Here is an 11,583-nt window from a genome sequence, read left to right on the forward strand (position 1 = left end):
TTCCGTCTTTGGACAAATAAACTTAAAATATAATTTGCGGATTTTAAAGACTCGTATTGTATCTTCAAGTTATTCCAACTTAGAGATTGAGTCCGGTTAGAGACCTTGTTTTTTTGATACCGTGTGTACAATGTACTCGTTCTCGACATCTTGTGATGATGTAGGATTTAAATGATAGACTATGACCTTGTTTTACGACTATTTATTGCTCCATTTATTTCAATTAATTGTTTATATTTTTTTTTCAAGGAGAAGTTTAACCAAGTAGAAATAATTTTTTAGAAAAAGGTAATATAGAATGTATATTTTACCGAAAGTTTTGTGTCGGAGTGATAATGATTCTATCAAAATTGCTAATACTTTATACAAAAACACAATAAAAAAACTCGTCTTAAACTTAAAACGGATAATTCTATCTTAAATGAGGATTGGTGTACAAAATATTCTTTGAAGTCTTATAATCTACATACTCCCATATATGTTCAAAATTCTTTTGATAGAATTATCACTTCATATTCCAAAATACAATCGCAAACAAAGAAACCAAACTCATGGCACACTATATATAGAAAAAAAAAAAGGACAAATAACCACATCAAAGAATGGTTCAGATCTATAATATAACAGATTGAAAACAAATTAACAATTGTATTGCGCCACCATAAGTCCATAATATCCTCATAGGCAACGTATTGCCATCACAACATAATGATGGTCATCGAATTCATCGTCGCTTGAAAGAGCCAACAATATGATCATAGGTTGTAAACAGTTGAAACCTGAAAGCAACAAAAGATTCGCTCCATATCGCTATATATTTTCTCTCATTCATTCCTCCTTTGTGCGTTAAAGAGATGAAATAACAATCACATTAGGAATGGCAACTATGCCTTAATTTCATTATTTCGAGAACCCCGCCATAGGCTAGTGTCTTACTGATTTAAGACTCAACCCTGGCCATAACACATTTTTGTTTAAGACGGGCATTATCCGTCTCAAGCTTAAGGCATGTCAAATATCACTCCGCATTATTCTGTAAATTTCCAAAAAACCATCTAACAAACAAAAGTCAAAGACGAAGTTTAAAAGATTTAAAAAGAATTCGAGAGAAGGGCAAAAAGAGGAATATAATCAAATCAACTATACAAATAAAAGCATGATTATAAACTACTCGTAACAAATAGGGAGCATACAATAATCCTTACACATATACACTCATCTGCTTATATATAATAAGCCGTAGTTGGTCAGGCAATATTTTACAATTGTTATATTATACGAAAGGATCCCAAAAGACATAAAAATTGGAGTATTAATTAATAACCCTAACCTTTTAGGGGAAGATATATAAGAATATCAACCGCTTGGATTTGCCTTTGCAGTTGAATGTCATTTAAAGATTGACATTTAAAGGGAGATATGTACTGTATAATTGCAAGCTTTAGTTAGGCGTCACACACTCACACCCTTGCGAACATTGCAAATTTTATAGCATGCCACGTGTCATAAAATTATACTCAATTCTAGGCTTTTTATATTATTGTATAGATAGATACATAGATAGTGGAATCCGTTTCTTAGAATTGCAATAAGACCCAAACCATATAATTCTTTATTCGTCTTTCGTTCTTCCCTGCCTCTACCTATTAGGGGGCGTTTGTTTCGTGCATGGGTATGGGTTTGGAATCAGGAATCATACCTGGGTGGTATGGGGTTGGAACTTAATTCCTCATACCATGCGTTTGTTTCAATTCTAAGCGGTATGGGTTTGGAGTTCAATTAAAATTTAAAATCAGTAAAATAAAATATTTTAATCGAAAATTTTAGTATTATAAAATCATGAAAATAAAAATTTAATCAAATAAGTATATAGATCATTTGATGCTTTATTTTTTATTTCACATTTTTGCTTATTTTAATTTCATTCCCATGGGTATTAATCTCATACCCACCCCCTCATTGGGTATGAAAAACCCATACCTCATGGGGTTGAGGTATGAATATGAAACCCTCACATTTACAAACCAAACAAATAGTATGGGTTTAAATCATTCTAAACTCATACCTCATACTTCCTCCATTCAACTCCACTCTACCTATTTCTATTTTTTACACTATTCACAAATACACATTTAATCTCGATTTTCTCTCAATATATAAGTGAAAATATATTCATATGTGATCTTGTTTGATTCGTCTTTACGAGTACATTAAAAATATTTAACTTTTATAATTTTTGCAAATACATAGCTAACGATATTTACCGCGTAAAACACGCGTTGACGAACGTGAAAAAGCAAAGTGGTAGAGTGGAGTTGAATGGAGGAAGTACCTTTTTCAAGTTAACCAAACACCCTCTTATTCGTATGCTTTAAACATTCTTTTTGTCCATCTCCTAAAAGCTGCTATTATGTAATCATCATTGCCAACGATTTTCCACTTACTCAATTGAAAAACCAAAGTATTGTCTTTTTATGCCTCGTTCACATGGTTTTTGTTAGTGTTCTGCCGTTGTGAGTACTTTCGGATTGGTTGTGAGGTAACACGATTCTATCGATCCTAATATTATTATTATTATTGTTCGAGATTGTATCAATTACTTGCTAACTGTAATTAATTTATTACGGTTTTTATGTGCTGATCTTATCTGTGTTGCACTATTAATAACCGATTCCAACACTAATATTTTCTATCAATAAGTTTTTTTTTTTTTTTGCTAAAATGTAAGAATTCTCATTAATGATCAAATATCCGCATTACAAACTACTCAAGGATCACAAATTTTAGTGCTAATATTACATCAAGTGCACTCTAGACAACCAAAGTTTATCCTTAATGAGAGATAAAGCGAGGACTTAGAACACGAATTCTAGTATGAATAATACGCCAAATATGCTCACTATTAAATCGAGGCCTTGAGACCTTAAAGAATGACCTAGCTTCATTGCGTTGATTCCAAATAAGGTACTATCTTTGCCAAAAGAATAGCGGTGGTAACTTTGTTTCCTCAATCTGCTCCATCTCTTCATCATAATACTCTGCAATTGATTAGTAGCATCTAGCTTAGCACCCAACTTCACAGCTAGATAACTATAAAGTTCTTGACTGAATCTGCAATCTTGAAACAAATGGGCATGACTTTGTTAGCAAGGCCACGATCTGAAAGAATCGTCATCGTAGAAATCGCAACTTGAATAACTTCTCCTTCAACATTAAAGCGACTTGAAATAAGCCAGGCAATGAAGCAATGCTTAGGAGGAGACACAACATTCCAACAGATTTATGCCGGTCAACAAGCGGTTTTTTATCTCTCAACCAAGAATAGCACGACTTCACGGAATAGTCACCAACACCTATACTCCAAATTCCATCGAAAAACCCTTCCTTGATAGTATCACGAACATGACAAACTTTCCTCCAATGCCAACTGGTATCAGAGGAGGGATTATAGGATTGCCAGGACTGTCCTTTTAAATAAACATGATGCACCCACTGGACCCATAGCTTATCAGGCTTCACCTGAAAGCCACGCACCGATTTGCCAATGGTAGCAACATTCCAAATTGAACGACTCTAAGACCAAGCCCCCTTCCTTCTCGAGGGACACAAACCTTATGCCAGGCAAGTAAAGGAGCTTTATTATGCTCAGTACTCCTTCCCATAAAAATTCCTGCAAATGGCATCAACTCTATTCATGACTCCCTTAGGCAACACAAATAAAGAAGCCCAGTAGTTATACATGGTAGAGAGCACTGATTTAACAAGGACAAGTCTCCCTGCAAAAGAAAGCTTCTTAGCTCCAAGACACCTGATCCTCTCAACTATTTTATCAATGAGAACCCCACAATCACTCTTTTTTAGTCTACCTGCTGTAATAGGGACACCAAGGTATTTAAAAGGCAAGGAACCTTCTTTAATACCAGAAACAGACAAGATCTCCTTCTTTAGCCCAGATGGCACACCATTGAAGTAAGCACAGGACTTCTGTGGGTTCATCTTAAGCCCTGAAGCTCTGGAAAAGGATTCATAAGCCCTCAGCAAGACCATAATAGACTGTGCATTCCCTTTACAGAAAAGCAGCAAATCATCTGCAAACATCAGATGAGTAAGCCTCATAGGTTTGCAAAGGGGATGAAAGTGGAATGGCAGCTTCTCAATAGCACAGTCAATGATTCTTGTAAAATATTCCATACATAGAGTGAAGAGTAGTGGAGACATGGGGTCACCTTGCCTCAGTCCTCTCTTGCCAGGAAAGAAACCAAATGTATCGCCATTCAGACTGAGAGTATAAGTAGCACTACTCACACATTCCATGATAAGCTTCTAATAGAAACTGGGAAATTAAAAGCTTCAAGGATATCGGCTAAAAATCCAGACTAATCGAGTCATAGGCTTTCATCAAATCCATTTTAAACATACATCTAGCAGAGCAAGACTGTCTATTGTACAGTCTCACCAGGTCTTGGCACACCATTATGTTTTCTAGTATACTTCTCCCTTTGATAAAACCTCTCTGATTCTTGCTAATCAACTCAGGTAAGACAAGAGATATTCTGTTGCACAAAATTTTTGAAATACACTTGTAGAGAACATTGCAACAGGCAATGGGCCTGAATTGATGAACATAAGTAGGCATCTTGCATTTAGGTATCAGAGTAACAGTGGTAGCATTCAGCTGCTTGAGAAGTTTACCAGAATTGAAGACATCTTGAACTGCAGCACATACTTCATCACCAATAACAGTCCAAGAGTCCTTAAAGAAAGCACTGGAATAACCCTTAAAGAAAGCACTGGAATAACCATCAGGTCCAGGAGCTTTATGATCAGGGATTGGTCACAGGAAGAACAAGAATGTCCTGAAGACTAGCATCACACACCTGTCCTCTCTTGATGATCTGAAAATTAACTTTGTCAGTGGGTACAGCAGTCCCCAAGAGCTCCTTGTAGTAAGTTAAGAAAGCATCTTTAACAGCCTGGGGTGCAGAGTGCTCCTGACCCTTAGAATCTTTCACACAAAGGACCTGATTCCTGAGAACACGACTCCTTATGGCTCCATGAAAATACTTAGAGTTGAAATCACCATCTTTACTCCATGCTAATTTAGCTTTCTGACTGAGAAAAGACATACAGTCAGCTTGCAATTTCTTGTACTCCTCCACAGCATGGGCTTCCATATTCAACATTTGCTGATTACTAGGATCATCAATGAGACTGATCTGAATGTCCTCAAGATTTCTTCAAGCTACAGCAGCTGCATTTTCAATATCAGCAAAATGATCTTTGTTGAACTGTCTTAGATGAACCTTCAAATTCTTCAATTTCCTAACCACTTGAAACATCTTAGTACCCTGATAATGCACAGTCCACCGGACAGTTAAATTTGGAATAAAACTCTTATCTTTACCCCACATATTGTAATATTTAAAAGGTCTCTTGAAACTATCAGACTGATCAGAACTCTTAATTATACAGGGAGTGTGATCAAAGGTTCCTTCAGGAAGGAAATGAGCATACATGGAAGGCATCTTCTGACTCCACTCACTATTGATAAGTACTCTGTCAAGTCTACTGAAAACTCTAGAGCTTGCATCCTGTTTGTTATTCCAGGTATAGTAGGCCCCTTGAGCAGGGCTATCAATTAGACCACAAGCATCCAAACAACTCTGAAACTCATCAATCTCTGCATCAGTGCTAGACCCACCAAGTCTCTCAGAATGAGATAAAACACAATTAATATCTCCAGCAACCATCCAAGGTTCATTAATAATAGATGCAAACTTGATAAGTTGATTCCATAAACTTCTTCTATCCACCAGATCATTAAATGCATAAACCATAGAAACATAAAATTGAGTGGAAGAGGCAACTTCAGTAACTTTCATGTTGATGCATTGAGCAGAAAAATCATAGAAATCAATAATAAAAATAGCTGGATTCCAAAGTATCCAAACTCTACCACCTTTGTGCCAACTATTATTAGTAGCAATACTCCAACCATCAACTATTAAACCATTTATAATATTTAGAGACAAGGCCTTAACCTTTGTCTCAAGGAGCCCAAACAAGCCTACTTTGTTCATATGCATGAACCATTTAACATGCTTCTGTTTGGGAGGACTATTTAGGCCCCTAACATTCCAAAACCCTAGGTTATGCATTCCTCACCACAAGGTGAGGACCACTACCACTTATCCCAATGCCTACCTTGGGTGTAGGAGTATTCAAGGTTTCCAGGAAAGTATGTTGCCCAAATCTGTGAACAGTATACCCTCCTTCACTAATATCTTGTCTACTGAGTCTCCCAATTGCAGTAGCCTTGGCAGGAGCAGGAGCAGGCCCCATAGAATATGTCCCAGAGGAATGCCAAACTACAGGGGTTTGAAGCTGTGTCTCAACAGGGGTAGCTGCTGCTACAACCACTGCAGATGGAGATTGGACAGGAGTCTTAACAGGTTTAGCTTTCTGAATATTCTCAGTAGCCTTGGTCTTAGATTTTCAAACTTTGGTAGCAGGTTTCTGATTATTAGGCACCACTGCCCGTGTCTTCTTAGATCTCCTACACTCAGCAGCAGTATGCCCAATACCTTTACAACCAACACACACCACCGGTTTCCATTCAAACTCAACATCAATAATAACAAGGTCACCATGTTCATCTAAAAACTTAACTTTGTCAGGGAGAGGGTCACCAATCATTAACTCAATCATAACTCTCGCATACCCAATCCTGGTTTTATCCTCTGTAGCCAAATCACACTTAATAAACTTCCTAATAAGTCCAGAGATACGAGGAAGCTCTTTACCCTAGAATATCAGAGGAAGTTTATGTAACTTGACCCACACAGGTACAGATTTAACTTCGTGCTTAACAAGTTCTACATCAGGGGTCCAAGGCTTAACTATGAGGGGTTTATTGTCAAAAAGAAAGTGACCTTGCCTTAAGACAACATCTTTAGCAGCCTTGGAGAGAAAGCGAACCATGAAAACACCATTAGGCAAAAAAGAAAGTTTATCTACTTTATGGTTAATCCATAATCTCCTGATGTAGCCTTCAACAATATCCCAGGGAGGATTAGCTCCTAGAATAAAACAGTAGACAGAGTTCTTCCAGTAATCAAGCTCCACCTTCACCTCCTCAGCAGTAAATTGAAAGACTCCAGAAGGCTCCTCTTCAATAACTGGTAAAGCCGTGACATTGGTACTAGATTCCGCCTCTTCTGTTTCGTCCTCTGCCTCCTCTGTAACATCTTCTACCAAGACCTCAAGGTTCAATGGAGGAATTCCAACAACTTCATGAATGGCTTTCTCCTTAAGAACATCCGCACTTGTAGGTCCTTGGTTTGTTTTGGTTAGAGCAGGAAATTCTTCATTACTATTATGAGAAAGAAGATCAAATTTATTTTGACAAACAGTTTCTGAATTTTTGTGATTTTTTGAATTTGTTGGTGTAGATTTCGAAGGAGATTTTACAGCCGTCATTGCTGAAATCTAGGGTTCTATTTTTTTGGGATTTTTCGCAGCTTTTTCTCTCTCTATCTCTAACCTTTCATTCTTGCTACCTAATTTTGGTGACTAAGGTCATCCCTTCTATCAATAAATTTATTCTTCTATTTGGGAGATGGGTTTAGCGATCATGTAATCGGTGTTGATTTAAAATAGTTATAGACATTGACAATACTAGTGTTTTTAAGGATCAATGATGATGGCTAAGAGATGTTTGCAGTGTGTCATTATTTTAACGAAAGGCAAGAAATTTGTGAGATATGAGTGTGAGAAAGCAACTGGGACAATCGTTTGGTTACAGCTTTTGGACGCGATTTGAGATGCAACTATTTATTTGTTTAACCTTATCAAGTTACTGAGATTCTTATTGTTTCCGATAGTGTATTTCTTGGATTTTGTCGTATTTTTATTATCTTTTTCTCACCTTGACTCGTGGGTGAGTAGTTTAGAGTTTTATACTCTAAGTGTTGAGCAATTCTATTAAGAACTTTGACAATATCGATATTGAAATTGCGATAAAAACTGGTTACTGGTATTGACTTATGAGTTATGGGGCCTTTGAGCCGAGTTATTTTTACGGTCCAGTGCGACCATGGTTATTGAGTTATCTGAGTTTGAAATCGATATTGAGATGAAAGTATTGTTTCACGGTATTATCCGCCAGTTCACTCACCCTTTGTCCTGGTCTTAGGGTAGATGATGAGAATGCGATACTTGGTTACTTTTGGAGTATTATATTATGAGACGGAGTAATGAGTGACACGGAGTAATGAGTAAGACGGAATAATGAGCTGAGACTTGTTAATTATTGAGATAAGAGAGAGTGTATTAAATTATGGAATTAGAACGAAGTTAGTTTGAGGTTCTGATTAGTTAACGGGGAGTGTTTTTATTATTCTGTCTGTTTATTTTTATTTTTACATGTATATGTTTCCACGCCATGACCAAAAACTATTCTGTTTATATTGAGGTATTATCTGTTACTCAGCTTTCCAGCTGACGTGTTTTCTTCCTTCGGGGCTACTCGTCATGAGGGTAGTCCTTTCTGTCTTTTGATTTTCTTTTCAGGTGACTTCCGCTGCTGTTTAAAAGAATTTGTTTTGAAGTCAAGTTTTTATTTAAAGATTTGTAAAAGTTTTATTTCATTCAGTATAAAGAATTTGTAATTTGTAAGACGGACTTTGTATATTGATTATAATACCTCTCTATTTTGGCTCAGTATTGTATATAATCTATAAAATCTTATTAAAAGGCTAGCCTCAAAAGGCCACGCAGACAATGCCACGTAGGATAAGGAAAAGCCACGTATGCATTTGCAATGCCACATCTTAATCCGCGTGTCACTCTAATCTATAAAATTTTATTAAAAGGCTACTTGAAACACCTATTAAATGTCACGTAGACATTGACTAAAAGCCACCTAGGACTATAAATGTCACGTAGACGTCGACTAAAAGCTACCTAGCAATAAATTATTTTTTAATCCACTCTTTTTTCTTCTTTAAAAAAAACCAAAATTGGATTAGTAATCCCTGTTCTTTTACTCCAGCCACATATAAATCAACTACCTATACAATTTTCAAAATATCATCTTCCCCAATTTTTTTGCCAAAATGCCTTTGGATTGCTGATGTCCGCGTTGAAATATATTTCTATCTATACAATATAGTTAAATGACTAGCTAAATCATCTATAAAATACCATTAAAAGACTAACTTGATTAGTATTTAATTGTCATGTGACAACTCTCAAAAACCTCCTAATATGCTATAATATTTCATGTCTAATTAAGTTCTAATAATAATAATAATAACACATTCAAGATGTTTTATTATGCATTTACTCCACTTTTGTTTTTCCTCTTCTCCCATTCATTGTAAGTTCGTAACCTAATTTCAACCTTTAATCTTACTCTTGAATTCTAAATCTTAATGAATGTTATAGTATTTTTTTTATATATATATATATATATATATATATATATATATATATATATATATATATATATATATATATATATATATATATATATATATATATATATATATATATATACTTCATCTCTTTAAGTGAAACTAGTTTTAAACCGTGCAAAAAATGCACGGGTCGTAATAACAGATGTTATTATTGATACATGATCATATAAATGAGTGTTATTAAATGTGCAATGCCGTAACATTATAAATAAGTCCATAATTCAAGATTTGACGTAATATAATTTCATAATTTCAGTAGCGGTCTTCATTCTGATGACATAATACGGTTTTTCATCATTAACGTAACTAACCAACATATAACGTACGTATAATTAAAGAAAAAATAGTTTTCATCTACGACAATGGTTTTCATTATTAATGTAATTAAAATAATCGATTCAATCTATCAGTTGCTGCTTCGAACCACTATCACGGGGATATCACCCTGGTTGGGGCTGGGGGACATTGCACGTAAGTTGTATACGTGAGTAGTATTTTTTTTCAAAATGTGCTTTTTCAAAGTATGAGAGTCTAATATCTCCCTGGCTCACTACCACCGTCACCTCCATCATCTCTCCAACTCCCCTCAAATATTAAATAAAAATGAAAATCCGTGAACTCTTAATTTCATCTTATACCCTCATTCTCACTTGGAGGCCTCTTTCTATTCCCTTCAAGTTCCGATTAAAAAATCTCTCACATCAAATCTGCCCTCAAAATTTACTTCACACCTCATATAACGACATTTGCAGTCAATTATCGAAATTATATGCATGATACAAAAATATCGATCTTTATATATTTCCGACTATTGATTTCTTTAAAATTAATTTTTTTTTCTTCCATGCAGTATTGTTATTTTTTTTTACAGTAATTAACTGTTTTTCCTTTTTTTTGTTTTTTTCACTATTCTTCAATTATTATGAATAATTATGATGTTTTTCAGACCTTTTTAAAAAAATTATTTAAATATTATTGTCTTTAATTATTTCTGTTTTTTAAGTATTTTTCCATATGTTCATCTCATTCAAATTTAAAGGATTTGACTTTTAACATTAAAGCTAATTAAAGTGAATAATCGGAAGAACTTCTTGTAAGTATGATATGAAACTTATATTTTTTTTCGATTTGGAACGGGAATTTTTTCAAATCTACTTGTATTATAATGGTTATGTTATATTTAGTTCTTTTTATATTTGCTTTCATTTATTTGAAAGTTTATATATTTTCGATTTTAAAAAAAAACTCTCTTACAGAGTAATCTATTTTCTACGATTTTTTTTATCTACCTCTACTATATTGTTTATGCACGAAAATTTTAAAAAATGACATATCAATATATTTTGTTGTTAAAATGTTAAGAAATAATATACTCTGTATTTGTGATGTTGGAATATAATAGTTATACTGATTTTTTTTATTTACACAATGAATTTAACTACTCGTTCCGGATGATTAATCAATATGCATTGTTCACATTTTATTTGTTCAGGTTAGAAGTAGGAGGACGATTATTTGAAAATTTTATTAATTTTTCGTAATTATAATTTATTAATGTGTAATTGTATAATGTATGATTTTGTGTAAATGTAATTTTAAGTAAATAAAATTAAGATGGTAAAGAAGAGTGTAATTAATTATGTAGAGATCATGGCGGTCCCCACGTCAGGAAAAAAAAAAGTAAAAAGAAAATTTGTAACAGCCAATAGAAATCTTTTAAAGAACCCATCTTTTATACTATGTAGATTACATATCTTTTGTGTATATCCTGAAATTGTTTTTTTTTTATGGTTTTTTTTTAACATTTCTATTAGTAAATTAAGTCTAACCTCTTTATTTTGTTGTGTTTTATAGGATTCAATGTCATGATCTTCTTTGATGTGAACGCTTTATTGTTATGTTGTAAGTTATTACTTTCGCCTATTGTTTTATTTTTCTATTTTGTTATTTGTTTAACCCTTTAATTTTCATATATGTATAATTTTTATTCTTACCAGCTTTGAGTTCAACATGACAAACAAAACCTTATATTTCACCTCATTCATAATTTTTTTTAAAAACATAAAAAAATATAAGTTGTAAACACAAAAAAATATAAAAAATT

The sequence above is a fragment of the Silene latifolia genome, chromosome X (genome assembly GCF_048544455.1).
Source record: "Silene latifolia isolate original U9 population chromosome X, ASM4854445v1, whole genome shotgun sequence".
NCBI lineage: Eukaryota > Viridiplantae > Streptophyta > Magnoliopsida > Caryophyllales > Caryophyllaceae > Silene > Silene latifolia.